This window comes from Oryzias latipes, chromosome 3 (assembly GCF_002234675.1).
Source record: "Oryzias latipes chromosome 3, ASM223467v1".
NCBI classification, from domain to species: Eukaryota; Metazoa; Chordata; class Actinopteri; order Beloniformes; family Adrianichthyidae; genus Oryzias; species Oryzias latipes.
This window is the reverse complement of record NC_019861.2, coordinates 10,354,806-10,373,645: the sequence shown is the minus strand read 5'-3', so window position 1 is coordinate 10,373,645 and position 18,840 is coordinate 10,354,806. Positions and strand designations below refer to the sequence as shown.

The 18,840-nt window shown below is 38.3% G+C and overlaps 1 protein-coding gene across 2 annotated transcripts in view; it reads left to right on the top strand.

Moving 5' to 3' along the window:
• tspan4 (tetraspanin 4) overlaps positions 1–18,840 on the top strand; it is a 287,641-nt gene that overhangs the window by 113,104 nt on the left and 155,697 nt on the right. The gene's annotated exons all lie outside the window — the stretch shown is intronic.

Genomic DNA, 18,840 nt, shown 5'->3' with positions numbered 1-18,840 from the left:
ACAGGAAGGATAGCAGTGAAAATGTCTTGGGCCTGATCAACATGGAGTAACTAAGTTTTTATGCAGCAACTGAAACTGCCACTTTTTTATTAGGGCTTTAACTGTTGTGCACTAAGTGTTCAGCTGTCTCACTTGCCTGGATGTATTCATTACTGTGCATTTGTTGGGGTACCATATTTTCTGCACTAGATAGCGCACCGGATTTTAAGACACTGAAAGGTTTATTTTCAAACTTCTGTCATATATAAGGTGTACCAAACTATGATGCATTAAGTAAGACAAAAGAGTCACAGGTAAGTCAGTCAGTCAGTCAGGCTTCATTAACTATTGATTGATACTGCTAAAACAAATGTTACTGTGACTAATCTAACATGTCTATTATTACTACATGATAAAACACAATCCAACACTGCTACAAGTAAGCCGTGTTAGCTTATTTACAAAAAATGCCCCAACTTTGTTTGAAACTCCAAAAAAATAAACACACTGACATTTTGACAGAGCACTGTGTACCTCCTAAAATTGCTCGACATCAGTATACACTACCAGAATTAATCCATATTTAAGGTGCTCCAGTTTGTAAAGCAAACTGTTATTTTTTGAAAAAAAAGGTTTTTAATCCTTGTGCTATCCAAGGCACGTAAACATTGGGAGTTGGGTCATCTAATAATATAATAATAATACATTTTTATTTCAAGCGCCTTTCAAGTCACCCAAGGTCGCTGTACAAGGTTAAAATATTAAAAACAGAATAAAACATCAATAAGAAATTAACAGGGTAAAACATGAGTAAACATAAAGACATAAAAAAACATTTAAGATAAATACATAAAAATTATAAGACAGAAAAACAGACAGACAAACAGACAAATGAGGTTGCGTTAACTGAATGGATTAACTGTATGATTGTTTGAAGAGATGAGTCTTGAGTTTGGATTTGAATAGTGGCAGTGTGTCGGTATTCCGTAAATCTGGAGGAAGAGAATTCCATAGCTGAGGTGCGGAGCGACTGAAAGCTCTGCCCCCCATGGTGGCAAGACGGGCAGGTGGGACATTGAGTTGGAGAGAGGAAGTGGAACGGAGAGATCGGGAGGGAATGGAAATGTGAAGAAGATCAGAAATGTAGGGTGGAGCCAGGTTATGGAGTGCTAGACCCAATAGACAGTGCGCTGAACCTTTTTTCTTCAATGATTTGTGATCTTCACTGGTGTCCATGGATTACATGAAATCCTCTTCACCTTTATCCACCTTTGACATGGTAGGGAGAACACGTCAATGTAAGGATGGGGTCATTTTGACCCCATAAGATAGCACAAGGGTTAAGGGTATTTTCAGACTGGGAAAACTGGTTGGTCTGGACCCAGTCTGCTTAATTTTTAGTCTGAATTCCCAAACCTCGCCCTTTGTCTGATCAGACTGCCATCAAGTTGACTTTCCTGTTCTGAACCGCTTGTGAACATAACAATGTCAATAAAGATCTCTTCACTCATTGGTCAGAAATTACGAGGGCGAGGCAAAGCAACTAGAGGCAGTAATTATGACAGTCCGGCGCTTTTAGTTCATTCAAACTTTATATTTGTCTCACAAGTTTTGAAACGTCTGTATCAATGTCAGACTTTTTACTTGCAGGCAGACATCTAAGAAGGGACGCTGATAAATGTTTATGACATATAGATTGTCTGGAAAAGAAGTATTCAAACTTGTTTTGATGAGTCTAAATTCATCCGATCTCAATTCAATGAGTGGCTGTGTCTTATCGTTGTGGTGTAATGGCATTGTTTTAAGAGAATTCTGTTAAGGAACTACAAGGTAACCTGTAGGATGACGTCACAGCAACAAGACACAGAAAAGCATGTAAGAAGCGTTTTCAGCCGTGTTAGAATAAACGTTCTAACAAATGACAGGACTCTTTTTTTCTGTTTGATAACACAACAATCGTTCCTTTATATCTGTCCACGGCTCATCTGTTGCTACTGTATATTCCTGATCTGTTTACATTAGCTACGGTAGCCATTTTCTCATAGCGAACTGAAGCTCAGTCCGATTGAAAATGAACTGAGACCACCTCCAAAGATGGGTCAGAGAGTGGTTCCCGGTCCTGAACCAGTTTCTGCGTTAGTGAATTCAGACTGAAAATGTGTTCTGGATTTTCAGGGAAAACTAATTCTGGTTCACTTTAAGCAAACCAAAAGTGTCCAGTCTGGATACACCTTAAGTTGACCTCATATAGTATGGAAAATACGGTACAATTTCTCTCATTTCAAGCATTACACTGCAAATCTTGTCAATCTACCTAAGATTATTAATCTTAAACCAGCTGTATAATCTTATCGATCTTGATTTTAGATAAAAACAACAGCATGTCTAAGATTATGAAACTTGTTTTAAGAAAAATATGCATTACCTTTCTTGATCAGTTTGTAAATCTCCAAATTAGTCATTTTACATGCAAAACAAGAAAAAAACACTGCCGGTCTGATTAAAGGACAGGAAAAGGTCTTAATTTAAGTTGATTTTAGATGTTACCACATATTATTTGATATCCAAAAATGTATTTGAATTCTGATGTTCAATAGCTCATATAATATTAACAGGATAAACAACAGATGAATATTTTTTAGTTTTTTACTGCAATAACATCGTCAACATTAAATTTATGAAAACACAGACACTGATTTTGAAATTGACTGGATAATGTGCCGAAGTATAACAATAACGTGTTTGGATGATAACTTCTGATGTCATTTAGGTAAATGTTCTGCAAATGGGCATTTAGAAGGGACAAATTAAGTGAGTTATATGAATTCACAAACCAACAAAAAAACTTGTTTTCTGATTAAAATTGAACAAATATTAAAAAATGAACCTCTATCTAACATTGGTTATCAATGGAAAATAAGACTAAACACATCAAAACAAAATTTTAAACCAGACTTGAATCATTTTTGTTTTGGATTAAAAAAATCTGACTTTTCTACATTGGATTCTAGGAAATTGCTGTTTTCTGAGGTGTTCTGTAGTTACTGCAACATTTCGTCCTTTCTGGTTGGCTTTAAATATAGAAACAGTAAAATAGGGGCCTGACAGCGACACATGTAAACAACTCAAATGATACCAAACATAATCCCTTCAAATAAAAAATATTTGAGTATTCTCAATGCAAAAAGGGTAGGCCAGGCGCTGGAACATCACCAGGCGCTGCTGTCGCCTCAGTGTGTGAGCATGTATCTAGGAGTGACTAAGAACAGTTTGTGAGCATATTTCCTGGCGTGTGAGGCTGCAAAGGTTTTGACATATATAATAGTGTAATGCCACTGAAACTCTAAAAGTAATTAAATTTTAAAGGAGAGTCTGAAATAGGCTTGTTACTGTTGCTGTAAATCTGTGAAGTTATCTTTTCTCTTGGTTGCCTGCTGCAGTTTTCCGTTCTGCCGTTAAAAAAGTGAATAAGTACCAAGACTAACATTAGATAAATATGATTTTTTGAAAAAAAGGGACAGAGAGATTTTGTCATTCAAGGGCTTTGCAACTTAAATTCAAGGTTTTAAAAAAAATTATAAAATAATTTTATAAACAGAAAAAATATTTTTTTATGAATGTGATTCGTAAAAAATGTTACTATACATGGGGAAAAATATCCGGGTCATTTCAGTGCCATTTGAGTTCCCATGACTTAATTTACAATATTTACAATACAGAAAACAATATTATAGTGCAAATTATTAATAGATTATAGTAAAATAATTACCTTTCTGTAAGAATAAATACTCAAAAGTGCCACATTCCGCATGTTTATTAAACTTTCTATCTAAACATTAGTACCAGTACCACAAATTTCTGTAGCTTTCCTTTAGCCAAAACAATAAAAACAATTAAAAACTATAATAATTTTTGAAGTTACAATGCTTAAATGGCCCCAGATACTAGAACTCATATCATGCACAGAAACACTTGTTTACCTGTTTTTTAAAGCTATAAATATTATAGTTAATTTGCTCTGGAGAGTTAAATATCTTATTTTCCCGCCTGAGGCAAATCAATTACTAGATTTTTTCCAGGTTGAGATGAGTGAAAAGTGTGTTAATTAAAATTTAATTAATCGAAACAAGAAAAACTTTTGATGAGTGTTTAACACTTTTTTTTTTTTTGTTTGCAATTTGTGGCTCAGAACTGTACTTCTGGATTGATCCAATATTGCTCATCATTACATTTGTGCTGCTAATGTTAATTTGAGACTACAAGCTCGCACATGAGCGTGCAAACAGAGCTGTTAGCGACGGGGAGGAAGCCGGGTTGCTCTGCACCAACACTGCCGCACTAAATTATTGCCGCTGTGCATAAAATATGTCTTTAAAAATGACAAAGGCTTTTTGATTTTGGATAAAACCGTCATAATTATACTTAAAAGATCACTGGGAACAATTTTACAATAGAAGAAAAAACAGTTGGAGTTGGACGTAAAGACGTTTTTGCGTTGAGTGATTTGTTGGTGCGATTGGCACTTCAGGGTCACCGTATCTGTCAGTTTAAAAACCTCCCCTACCTTCTGTGATTCTGTGCATTGAGATGCAATGACCCACGTCTGAAAAGAATTGCATGAAAATCCAGTTGAGGTCTGAGTGTTTCCCTAATCAGGAGGAACTTTTCCCTCACGCGAGCAGAGCATCTCGTTTTAGACGGGTAGAAGCGAGAAAAGCAAGGAGGATCAGTTTACAATATTTATGAGCATTTTGTGCGAACACAATGCTGCTCTGAATACTTTAATGACTAAGACTAGATCTCATTAAACAGCATGACGCAGCCACTTTAGATGTAAAGCGGCTTCTGGTCTGAACTGCAGTCTTTCAACGTGCTGGTGGATACTTCTCCCAAATGTAGACGTTCCGAGAGCGAGCTGCTGACAGTTTTAGCACACAAAGTTAGAGATATATTCTGTCACATATTTGCCGGGGTGAGTCGGTCCCCTGGCTCTAACTTTGCCCTGAGATGAGATGACTGGTGTCATCGTGTCTGACAAACAGGTCACTGCAGCAACAAATCAGCCTCTTTCCATTCTAAGGCCATATAATAAGGTCAGACCTAAAGGGAGTGGTGTGGGCATAAGTCTATCCAGAGTGTGGGTTCCTGGCTACTCAGTAGGAAGAGGGAGGACAGAATGCTCCAGAGATTAGAGATTTATTGATTACACCCCCTCTACTCCTGCACCGCTCTAACTCCTTCCTTTCTTTCTTCGTCTCTATCTTCTCCGGGTCTTCCATTTTCAGGCGGTTTATTTATAGTGGTGCTGAGTTTTGGCTTCTCACTGTGTTACAGCCCGTTAGCCACTCTCCTCTTGAAACATGGTTGCAAGGAGAACATGAAGGCGATAATCTCTTCCATCTTGCTGCCTGCTCCTGTGTTCTGTCTCTCACAGCTGCTGTGATGTGAACAATCACAGAGAAAAAGATGGAACCCGTCACGGCAGCTCTTATGGCCTCGACTGAGATAACAGAACAAATTGTACACATGCAGGTGAATGTCGTCGCTGTGCATTTGATAAGGGGATGTGTGAAAGGGTAAAGGGCGTTACTGGATGAGACGTGGTCGTTTATGTGAAGACTTGATAGTGAATTAAAAGTTGTAACAACAATCTGGAAGTCTTTGTTAAATGCACATGGTTTGATGTCAGCCCTGCGACCGAAGGGCAACCTTTCCATCTGAAGGAGGCTCCAGTAACCCCGTGACCCCAAAAGGGAAACAGTAAGTTAATAAAATGGATGAATGGTTTGATATCAAGCTGCTAATTGGTGCCCACTTAAGAAAAGAAAAAAGCATGGCTGGTATTAGATAGGGATGTCAAATTATCGGGTTAATCACAATCACAAATTTGCAAGTACCCCTTTTTTCACATTTCACATCTAATTTTTATCTATAACTATGATCTATTATAAGGGATAGTGCTCATCATCATAAATTAAAGGACAAAGTGGAGGTCTGGTTGCATCAGATGGCTGCTTCTGCGAAGTCCACCTTGAAGGGCGTTATCTCGCTTAGACCACGGTCACTATTAGTATCTTGATATCTTTTAGGGGTAAATTGTTTTTCTGAAAAGACGGACTATTTGATACTCGTCTGACTTGTTGTCACGGTAACGGCTACAGAACCCCGTACCGCACTGCTCTGCTGCTGTGGAGGAAGGTGGTGTATATGCACTAAACATCATGATAAGGTAAACAAATTATGATATTAGAGGGAAAGTTTGCCACTTAAAGCTTGTTTTTGTCCAGTCACAACAAAGAAAATCCAAAATCTAAATTTTTTACTTCCTCCTGTCTCATCTCCTCTTTAAATTCTCTTCTGTTGGTTCCCAGTTTTCAAAATCATCAAGTCCACCAGATTAAAGGAAACTATAAAACTGTATTTTGATCTTTTACTATTCCACATTGGCAGTACACTCAAATAAAAATCCCCCAAAATGAGTTTTTTCACAGCAACTATTAGGTTAGATTAAAAACAGATTAATTCGATTATTTATTTACAGGTCATAGATATTTAATCTCTAAAACAATTAATCAAATGACAGAATTAGCACTAATAGAACCACAGGATGTCTTTGAAAAGGCTCAGAAGTAACATGACACAAACTCATGACTCTACTCTGTGGGAAAACAACCACGTCAGGCAATGCTATGGAAATTGAGTTAGCGGAAGTGCACTTTTAATAAAATGTGACTTAACTGTTATAGGTTTGGAACAACAATCTTTGTCTTGTTTCCACCACTTATAGAGTCAGAAGCTCGGTTGTTATTTGAGCAGACTCAACGGCATAGTCCTTGGCTGTAAGAATTGTTTTTATTGTCTTCAGTTTCAAAAACAAGGCATTTTTCAATACAGAAGAAAAAGAAAAATACTTTTACATTTGAAAGGTTTCATTATTGGTCAACTTTGCAAAACATAAAGTACTGTATGTGTTTTTTGACAACATTTTTCTGCTACGCTTTAGAGCGTTGTGCACAGTCAATAACAAAATCAACAGGGCTACATGGTGGTGTGTGTTATTTTGCACTGTTGTCTTACAGTAAGCAGTCCTGGGTTGTTTTTGTGTGGAATTTGCATGTTTCCCTGCACATTCCTGGTGTACTGTAAGCTGTTTAGGCTCTGCGCACTGTCAGAGCCAGGTTTGCCCTAACCCTAGGTTATTTAGTAACTCTAAATTACCCTTAAGGAGTGGGAACAGCCCTAGGATGGGCTGGTTACCTGTCAGAGGTGTATTCCACCTTCACCCCATGAAAGCCTCCAACAATCGCAGTGAACCTGATTGGGGCAAAACGAAACGTAGATAATGGATTGATGGCTAAATGGAAGGATGGATAGAATGATTTGCCGGTTGCAATCTTGTGGTAGTCAGAGGACGAGACACTTTATATTTTAAAATATAGAAATGATGACATAACCAGAAGCTTTTAGTGAGTCTTACCTGACCTTGCTGGTAAATTTAGTAAACAAAAAGCTTTTTAGCAACTACTTAAAACCCAGAACATATACACTTAAGACCAGTGCTTTTGCCGGACTTTGCTGTACTGTCACAAACAGCCCTTAGGATTTTGTTTGGCATAAGGTTCATGTGTACAGTAGATGTCGGTCTTTGAACAATAGAAACAGATTCTGTTGTGCTTTAAATTTTCATTACTGTCATATTAAAGAGCCACTAAAGTTTTAAGCCCATGTGTTGACATTATAATTTTTTATTTTTATTTCTGTGGATTCTTTGAGACTGTCATTTTGTGTATTTTCCACAGATTGAATGTCGGTCTTTCGTGATACATGTGTGATTTATTTAATTCATGTGTTTCTTGTGCTCATTATTCGTTGATGTGCACAGATGTTTGTCGAGGGTTTCAGCTGACGCATCTTTACGTGAATTTGGTTTCAAGTTGTTAAAAAATTTTGGTTGGTTGAGACGTATGCAATTTACGCATATTTTAAATAGTTTATATGCAATAATACATAAATCTACGGAATTGTGCGTGTTTTTTGCACAACGCATTCGCAAATTTTTAACTGACTTTTTATGCATGTACCACCGATGTATAACTTTTATGTCGCGTATACAGCGCACATAACACATTCAAATAAAGTAATTGATGCACAAATCAATAATTAATTGCATATTGATATAATAACACACGGTTCCTTTTCTACGTTGATTTGTGCTCTTTGCGTGGTTTGTTAGTATTTCTTCCGTAGTTTAAACATGTTTTTTTTCATGATACATCTGTGAAAAATTCACCTAAAGACCACAACTTTTGTCACTTTTTCTGCATTCATTCACTTATGACCAATTTTCGTGCATGAGATATGTGCAAAGTGGACATAGTGACTGTGCAACATGGCCTTTAAATGTTGTGGTTGTACCCTAACATGGCATTTGTAGTGAATAGTTGTCTCTCCAGACAGACATATTTTAGGTTAAACAGATGTTAAATCTAGGGCCATGGACTGAGGCCAGGTGGAGGAGTTTAAGTATTTTGGCGTCTTGTTCATGAATGAGGAAAGATTTGAGTATGAGATCAACAGGCATATTGGAGTGTCTGCTGTTCTGTAATTGTAGTGCCAGTCTGTTGTGGTGAAAAGGGAGCTCAGTCAGAAACTGACCTTTCAATTTACCGGTCATTCTTATACTTAACATAGGTCATCACCTTATGACCAAAAGAGCAATGTCCACAATACAAGCGGCCAAAATGAACTTCCTCTGTTGCGTTGCTGGGCTTCCCCTTACGGCCACGTGCTGCGTGTTCAAGAATGCACTGAACACAGATTGTTAATTATAGAATATGTTCACAGGTCTGTCGTTACCTGATACTAGCACATGTACTCACATCTGGAAGAGGTTTGGTCTCGGAAGCCCGAAACACACATATACTTAATTCACACAGATGGTCATTCCCTTATGACCAAAAGAGCGAGTTTCCGAGGCCGGTGTGAACGTAGCTTCAGAGAAAGGGTAAAAACCTCGCTCACATGGAGAGAGCTCGCAGTAGAACCGCTAGTCCTACACATCGAGGGAAACCAGTTCAACTAGTTAAGGTAACTCGGGCATCTAGTCCAGGTGCCTCCTGTATGCCGGCCTGGGGAGGTGCTCCAGGCGTGTCCCACTGGGCGGAAGCCCGGGAAGACCAAGGATACGCTGGAGGAAGCTGGCCTGGGAAAGCCTCAGGTCCCCCCTGAGGAGCTGCAGGAAGTGGCTGGGGAGAGGGAAGTCTGGGCATCTTTCCCCAGTGGAAGAAGATAAATGGATGGATGAACAGATGGATGGACATATATTAAATTTATTTGCAAATAATTCTATAAACATAGAGCAAAAAAAAAAAGAGCTTCATAATCAGACAAACCAGGATGGTCATGCTCTCTCAGAGAGACCCCTTTTTTGCCATAAAGAAAAAAACAACCTCCACGGAAAAAGAGAACATCCGATTCATTGTACTAGGGGGAGATTGCTGAGTCTCGTACCTGTCGAAGGACTCAGAAAGAGTCCATCTAAACACCCGTCGGCTTTAGATATAGCCTTCTCCCTGTTGGGAACACTTGCCAGATTTAGAGCCTACTTCCAGCACAAATGAGTATTTCATTGTGTCCCAGACTATCAGAGTGAGAGGAGGACAATAATAGCAGAAGGATGCTCTACACAGGGTGAGCAAGAGCTCCACGGAGATCTTATCTTTTTACATTGAACACAGAAGAATATTGTATGCATTTTCAATTACTTACCCCTTCAACTACAAAAAATAGTTCAATATTCATGTCAGACATCCTTTATAGAGATTTACTGAATCTTAAAATAGTATAGGGTTGCAAAAGATTTGATTTAGGCTGACAGTTTGGCAAAAAAAAAAAAATCTTTAATCTCAGTTTGTTTCAGATCACCGCAAATAAACTGCCAGCACTTTGCCCTTAGAGGCTAAACACCTTTTTGCTGCTCACATGCTGGGCGAGGCTCAGATGGAACCACATCAGCTTACATTTCTTTTTGAAATTGCAAAAGGCTGTGCTGCATAAGAGGTCAGTACCAGTCACGGCTGCTTGTGAATTCTGCTGTAACTGAGGCTTTCACATTGTATCACTCTGTGTTACGATGGTGCTTCTCCCAGGAGCCTAAAATGTAAACGTGAAATTCTTTAAATAGAAAGAGAAATTGAGAGGTGAGAGGGGATGCGAGTTCAGAATGACTCTTATAAACACTGCTGTAAGTTAGGCTGCAGTCGTTCCTGCTGTTCTTTTTACTTTTCTCCCACATGGCCTGTTTTTCTTATGCGCCAGCTTTGTTTTTCTGCTGACCAGACAACGCTTGGCCTGTAAAGAAGTTAACATGCATCCTTGGTGATTTAGTTGAAGAAATTGGTTTATGTAGTGGAGTAACCCAAAGATTGATTGCTCAGACTGCGCCACATCTTACAGTGTGTTTCCTGACTATCATCATAAATATTCAGATTTAAAGGTTTTAGATGAGACTGCAGGCCCTTGTAAAAACTCGTCCATGACACGTTCATAGTCTCGTTTTTAGGAACTCAGCTGTTTGATCATAAATGTAATTGTTTTGCAAATATAAGGGATAAATGAAATTCACTTGTTTACAGTCCCAGTCCAATCATCTTTTGATTTATTGTAAAAGCGTTCCTCGTGGTCTTTTAATTAGGATTATGCTGTTTTTTGGCAAAATCCCCCAAAGCTATGTTGTTGATTTAGACATAATTTCTGCAGGGCGGCTGTGTATCATTAGGAAGTTGCTTCTAAACTTTGGGGCGGGGCCATTGGTATGGAGCAAACCCCCCCCCCCTTCCCCTCCCAGTTGCTCAGGGCTTGGACCAAGAGAGATCCTGTGATCCCGTTTGATCCTGACATAAACCAGATCTTGACGCGTGTCTGGTCTTCTCTCTTTTGTGGAGAACAGCTGATTTTCTGTCATTTTCTGCTTCCATGTTAGTACTGGTTCACTGTTTACAGAGTTGTCCCTTTTTCATGAACAGAAGAGCAAAAACAGAGGTGGTTTTGACTGAGATCATTGGACTGGACAGGAAAAGCAACAGAATCGCCAAGCGCATTAGTTCAGGCAGGTAAAGTGCTCAAACTGGGCCAAGAAATCAATACATTAACTGATACATTGGCCGTTTCCTCCTCAAGCTGCTTTACAGCTCACCTCTACCCCTACTCCGGCCTTACACTCTGTATCTTGTACCTAATGTCATGCTTGTCATTGATTGTCCTTGTTTTTTTCTTTTTTTACAGTCTGCCGGACTTTTAGACCACACTCCCTGCCTCAGACATTCACTTCTTGCACTCAGAAAGGCACTAAAATCCCACAGTCGTCAGATATAAAAAATGTAAAGGGTTGTACTTAGTGCTGTCGTGTAATTAATTTTTTTGTGCAATTAATTAATCATGACACGTATATAAAATAATTGTTTTAAAAAAACGCCTCATTTTCAAGTATTTTCATTTACATTTGTGACATTGTGGCACAGTAAAAAAAATCTAAATACGACTAAAAAAGTGGGTTTAGGGGAAAAAAAGGAACAAACGAGTGCTTTAATTAAACTCAAAAACCGTAGGAACACTTTCCTGAGCAATCGCAAAAATATTGACCACAGAATACCATATTTTTTGTGTTGAAAGACCTCATTCCACAGTTTATCGTCCGATGCGATCAATTGCATTCAGAAATGTATGTTCAGCATATGGTGTTCAGAGTGAACGTAGCATTATTTGTAGCCAGAAGCTTTTACTTTGAAATATTTCGGATTTCTTTGAAAAGATTTTTGTATTTTTCCTTTCCATCAATTTTTTATGTATGACCATTTACACCTAAGTGCTTGTGTTGTACTCCAGTCAGAAAAAGAAAAAGAAAAGAAAACATTACATATTCCTGTTTGTGTTTGCAGGGGATGGTAAATATGCAGTCACTGCATGGAAACATTTGCTATGCAATAATAAAATCACTGTTTGTCAAAAAACATTTGCTGGAAGCACGCTCTGACCTTTTTTTTATTACTTTTCCCTAAATTATACTTTTTATTCAGAAGGAATCCAAACAACAGAAATTCTGTTCAGATGTGTGAAAATCATTTGAATACTGTCTAGTTGACTCTGCGTGACACCACTGACATAAAAATGCTCAAGGTGTTTTGTTCTCTTCCAAGACCTCATTTTGGCATAGTTTACTGAGGAGAACAAAAACTCGAGTTATCTGCAAATAACTGAAAAAAACACCCTGATAATTCTAGTTTCTTTTTAAAATTCATATCAAAAGGCAGACAAGGATTATTTGTCTATTCAAATGGAGTTCAGAGATACTCAGCAGAGGATTTTTCAGTTACATTGCAAGGTGAATTTTAGGAATGCACCATCAGAAAGACTTTCTTGTTTTTTGCTTCTTTCTTCAGTGGAAGCTTCTTTTGAAAATATATTGTTGTTTCAACATTGTATAATGAATTAATGCTAACAATTCAAATACAATCCAGTTTTGGAGGCTCCAGCAACATTCCTGTCTGCAAAGGTGCATGCCGTTGACGCCATTCAAATGAAAGTCATGTTTTTTTGTGTCGTGTTCTTGTGGCATTTTCCTCATGACGGAGAACATATATAAAGAAAATTAAGCTTAAAAATCCATTCCTGGGTATGTCTTTTTTCAAATCGTTGTGAATCAGTAGCAGACAATTGCTGTTGTGACAGTTGACAGGCCACAAGGTCCCTTCTCCGCTCCATTCTGATGCTTCTGCCTGTAGTTGGGTAGATCCAAGTACGTCTTTGTTTTCATCATCCAAGCTGGCATTTGGCCCTAAACTGTACGGCTATATAGGTCCAATATTTCTCGCAAAACGGATGGATGATGGGAAGTGGGGGCAGGCTTATTCTGTGCTCAAAGTCCCGCCAACAACTCCTGCCGCTCTGCTGAAACAATGTTCTAGACACTGACACCTATTTGTCTGTTTTTTATTTTGCTTAAAAACAGAATAATTATGATAAAAAAGACCACTGGGAACACTTTCAACCGATTCAAAGATAAAGTGGGACTTTAAGTTTAAATTCTGACTTTTTAATAAAGGATTTGATGAAAATTGGCTTTTTTCTGAAACATATCCTCTAGTGGTCAATTTAGGCAATACAATATTTGATTCTTTGAGTTGCTGTTGTTGACCTTTTGACACATTGCATCAGAGGTCGCCACAGCAGATCAGTTTTTTTTCCACTGATTTGCACAGGTAGTTTGGCAGAAAGTTTTCACGCTGGACGCCCTTACTGACACAATCCTAAATTTTTGTACTTTCAAGACACGGGGCTTTAAGAGTGGCTGCAATAAGCTTCCTCCGTAGGGTGCCCGGGCGCTCCCGTAGAGATAGGGTGAGAAGCTCAGTCACCCACAGAGAGCTTGGAGTAGAACCACTTCTCCTCCACATCAAGAGGAGCCAGTTAAGGTTGCTCTGGCATCTGGTCCGGTTGCCTTCATGGACGCTTCCCTGGGGAGTTGTTCCGGGCATGTCCCACTGGGCGGCGGCCACCTCACTCTCTCCATGTGCAACCTCACCTGCTATACATCTTGAAGAAAGTTGTTACATTAAAAAAATAAGGAGAAACACACCACAAAAGGGTTCAAAGAAATATAAATGTTTTAAATCAAATGCTGTCCAGCTTCGTTGATGACTGATCACCATATTTTTGTACGGGTAAATCATTTGTGGCTGCATGGCAGTGCAGTGGTTAGCACTCTGGATCAAATCTCAGCTGGGTCCTTCCCATGTGGAGCCTGCATGCTCCCCCAGTGGATGCGAGGGCGCTCTGCGGAGACCCCACCCACACAGCAAACATGCTTCATAGGTTAGTTGATGACTCTAAGGCTGAATCCAAATTCTCCTCCCAACCCCTACATTTAGCCCTCCAAACAGAGAGCTTTGGGGAGAAAAAAGTATCTTCTGATTTGGACATTTCTACCATCATCAACTTTCGCTGGTCATCTACGTTGGCGCAAAGTGCTCTGTGCTTCAGAGCGCAGCGGAGGGATACCCAGCCCTAAGTCACTACGGCTTCTCCTTAAAGAAAGAAGTCCGGACACCACTACAGCTTCAAATGGCCGTACCATCAGAGGGGTACGGAGAAGCTGGAGGGGTAGGGGTGGAATTCGTGTTCGGCCTAAAATGCCTCTAAGTGTGAATGTGTGTGTTTTTGTGGCCCTGCAACAGGCTGGCCACCTGGTCAAGGTGTACTGCACCTTGACCCAACTGTAGCAGGGTTCAGAGGATGGATGGATGGATGGATGGATGGATGGATGGATGGATGGATGGATGGATGGATGGATGGATGGATGGATGGATGGATGGATGGATGGATGAAGATTATTTGGGTCTGTAAAAAAAAAAATTGAAAACCATCCCACTCTTTTAAGCCATTGTTCTTCTGAACATTTTAAAAATAGAAATATTAATAATAGTAAAACTTAAACATGGTTGGCTGGAAAAACTGCAGTTTAACCTGTAAAGGTTATGCAGCAATAGCTTTAATGATTAAAACATAATTTACTTTCTTAACTCAAAGTTACAACTTTCTTGTAGGGATGAAAATATCTACAGCCTTGACAAACACGATGAACATGTGAGAAAGCAGTTAAACACTAATGTGATCATGACACTGTGATGGTATGGAAAAAGTGAAGGTGTCACAACACGATAAATTACAACCACAGAGCTCATGATCATTGGAACGCCAGAAAACCGTATACTCATAACAGTAAAACATAACAGAAAATTAAATGCAGACTTTGAAAAGTTTAGATTTTGAATATTTAGGAAATGCCTTTGATTCATTTATTGTTTCAAGAGAAGCAAAACTTCCTAACAATGGTGATGTTTGGAAGACAACTTCTCAGGCTATCTCAGTGGGGTTATTGGCTTATTAATTATTTGAACAGGTTCTTAAGCTTTTTTTGTTTAAAGTAATACAAAATTCATTCATGACTTAATTAACTCATCAACGTGGATGTAAAGGAAACACCAACTGCAATTGTTAAAGCAAGTGAGGCCTAAAAAACCTGATGGTGGAAATGTGTTTTCAGGCTCCTTAAGCTTCAAACAACAGCCCATTATCCCAACATTTAATTAGGCCGTAGAAGAGGAAAAAAGAAACTACAAAGGCTAAAAATTGATTAAGATTTGTTTATGCTTTAAAGGACCAGGACTTTAAACAGGAAAATACTGATCATGGGGTTTTAAGAAAAGCTTTAGGGAAGCAGTCGTAGTTTTTAGAAAGCTACAGAAGGAAAAACAGAGGAAAATCAATTCTGTGATCCTGTGTTAGACAAGATCAGACAACTTTTGAAGGTTCATTTGAGGCACTGTAGGAAACCAAAAACAACAAAACGATTCACTCAACAGTAGACTTATGAAACAGAACCTTAACATCGTTTTTGTATGTTTTTAAAGCTTCTAATTTCTAATTTGATTAATTCAAAGTACTCTTAATGGCTTCTTTTTCATGTTTTTTTTTAAATTGCTTTTTCTTTTTTTACATTTGATTTCATGACTGTATCCTGTGAGCTTTGTTCATTTTGCCAATTGACCTCATTTGTAGTGAAGAACTGCATGAAAGACTCATTGTAGCGCTGAGATATATTTTTTTTGTTGTTGAAAAGACATGAAAGTAATTTTGAAGCAGCTATATCTAGAAAAAGTGCTTTTACACGACAGTTAATTACCTACATAAGGAAACCGCCAACATGTTTTATGGGTCCACCCATCTTCCAGTAAAGTTAAAGTGCCTTAAGTGCCATTAGTCCACAGGCGTGTAACACCTTTTCCTTAAGGTTGTGTCACACAGCCACTATGTACATTTTGTGCATATTGTACAGATGAAAATTGCTCATACGTGAACATACGTGGAAAAACTGAGAAAAGTTGTGGTCTTTACGTGAAATGTTCACAGATGTATGAGTAAATAAACCACGATAAAACCACGGAAAAAGTAAGAATAAACTACGCAAAGAACATGTTAATCAACGTAGAACATGTGTGAATTTGCACTGTTTATATGCAATTCATTAGGGATTTGTGTGTCAATTACGTAATTTTAACGTGACATATGCGCTGTATATGACATAAAAGTTATACATCAGAGGTACATGCAGGAAAAGTCCTTTAGACATACATAGAACGGTCGTGGAAAGCCGCAAATGCACCTCGTAAAAATCACGCACAATTGCGTAAGATTTACATAATAATTACTTAAAAACTAAGTAAATACGTGTAAACTGTGTAATTCTCAACCAAACAAAAATTTTGAACTGCTCAAAACTTAATTTTCTTTGAAAAAAAAAAACAACCTTGCTGGACATCTGCACACATCGACGAATGCAAGAAACACTTAAATTGGTAATTTACGTAATTCGTATCACCAAGACCGAAATTTCGTAGAAAATGTGCAAAATGTACGTAGTGGCTGTGTGACACAGCAATCACAGCCACACCAAGGAAGTAGAGGTAGAGCGGTGGACCTCTTGATTGGAATATTGCAGGTCCAATCACCACCTTGTCCGCCCGTGAGCCAAAGTCTTTTTGGGCAAGACACTGACCCACATGTTGCTCCTGGTGGTTATAGATTGGCGCCAGTTTTAGGCAGGGGAGCCGCCATCAGTGTGTGAATGTGTGGCCGGGTAAACGGGACTGTGACTGTAAAACGCTTTGGGCCTTCGAGGAGGGTAGTAAAAGCCTTAAATATGTATACACCATTCAACATTTAACACTCCTCAACTGTAAATCTTGGTGCTAAATGTGAAGCAGGGAGTCATCGAGTCTCACTTTTAGAATCATAGATATGACTTGTGTGGGGTTTCAAACCTGCTGTGCTCACTCCACCACTTGGCCACCAAGATGCTAAACATCTGGCACAATGTATTGATCTCACAGCACAGAGCTTTAAAAGTTTTTGAACATAGGGACCAATTGGTTTTAATCAGTGAGAGGACTGGCACAGCCCAAATGGCATGTTTTTGCATCATAAAAGTAGCCATAAAAAAGCCAGCTTCTCAAAATTGATGTCAGTGCAATGTTATGCGTTGGTTTAGACAGTGTTGCTTCTTATGTTTTAGGTTAAGGTTATAGGAGATACTCAAAATGAAGGACCCTGGGAGTATTTCAGGCAGGCAGCTCGAGCAGTGCTTTTACCTGTTTACTCCTCCCCGCGGGCGGTTCAGCCTAATCAACTCACCTGTTCAGTGTCCTACTTAAGTTCCAGGTGTGCGGTCCAATTTCTCATCATCCGTTTCCGCGAGCTCTGCGTTCGTCACCCCACCCTTTTCCCCGGCTTCCACCTGTGAGCTCCGTTAGGGGTAGTTATTAAGTTTTCTATGGAGATCTTTGTTTTATGTATCTGAACGGAGCCTTATGCCAAAATAAAAGAAAAGTGGAAATACATTTATTTTACTGCATGAGTTGTCTGACTGAAAAGAAGAACAAGGACAATCAAAGGTTGCCTCATTTACACAGAAAACTAGGAATTTAATCTTTGCTTAAATTTGTTGTAGAAGTACAGCAAGCAGTTTGGCTCCGAAAATTCCAAAACCTTGATTAGGCATTCTTTAGGATGAGAGCTTTTTCTGTAGCCTCATCAGAAAAACATGAGATGGACTTTTTAAGCGGGAGAGTTAAGCTGCTGTTAAATCTCTTCCCTTTTTTTAAGAGCAGCAGTGCTCCTTTGCCTCAGGCCAAACTCCCAACACCCCTAACCAAGATAGGAAAAAAGATGTTTGCTGCTTTCAAAGCTGTCGGTATGTTATTTTTGTGATCTCATCTTGCGTTTCTGCGTGACAGTGCTGCAGGCAAAAGCTGTAATAGAGGTCTATTTGGACTATTCAGAGTTTTCGTAAGCATATTTGATTGAAACTTGTCCTAAGAGTGACAGAAAACAATTTGAATTAAAAAAAATATATTTGGCCGAAAATTAAATATTGACAAAAATACAACTGTATAAGCACCATTCTGCTAGCACATGTGGATTGCCTATGTGGAATTCTCCATGACAAAACCTGTTTTTTGTCATGACGGAAAGGTTAATTAGGCTCAAACAGAATACTGAAAGCAAATAGTTTGTTCAAAATGGTTATCTTGTTAGGCATTTAAACATACAACATTGCTAAGGCAGGTATATATATATATATATATATATATATATATATATATATATATATATATATATATATATATATATATATATATATATATAGTACACTTTTGACACTAAACCCCAGCCAGGATTCACCTTCAGAAAACTAACCATGAGCCTGTTTTCGTGACATTTCTTTACTTTTATTGAAAGAAATGAAGCTTAAACATGCTGGACATTAAATTCCTTTAGGAAAAAAAAACTTCCTAGTCTCTTAATTTAAAATTATTGCTCCCACTATTGAAAAAAAAAATATATAGATATATTTTAGATTCATAATTGATCATTAATAACATCAAATTCTCCAAGTCATAAAGGGAATTCATCTGAAATCCTGCAAACTCTAATCTAAAATGTGATCATGAACACAGACACAGAGTTGGGTATATTTATTTAAATGTAATATTTAATAATTAAATCAAATGTACTCATTTAAATAATTTCCCCCTACAAACGACTCCTGGTGCAAATAGGAAACAATTAGCAGAAAACATTTATAAAATTTGCAACATATATTTAACCATATTTGCCGGAATATATTAGTTTGCTATAATTTAATTAGAAGTTTTAATTAGCGAAATATTCTGCTGGTGACAGCAGTCTAATGAGCTGCTATAGCTGCATGGATTTGCAGTGCACAGTCTCATCGCAGCGCCGCAG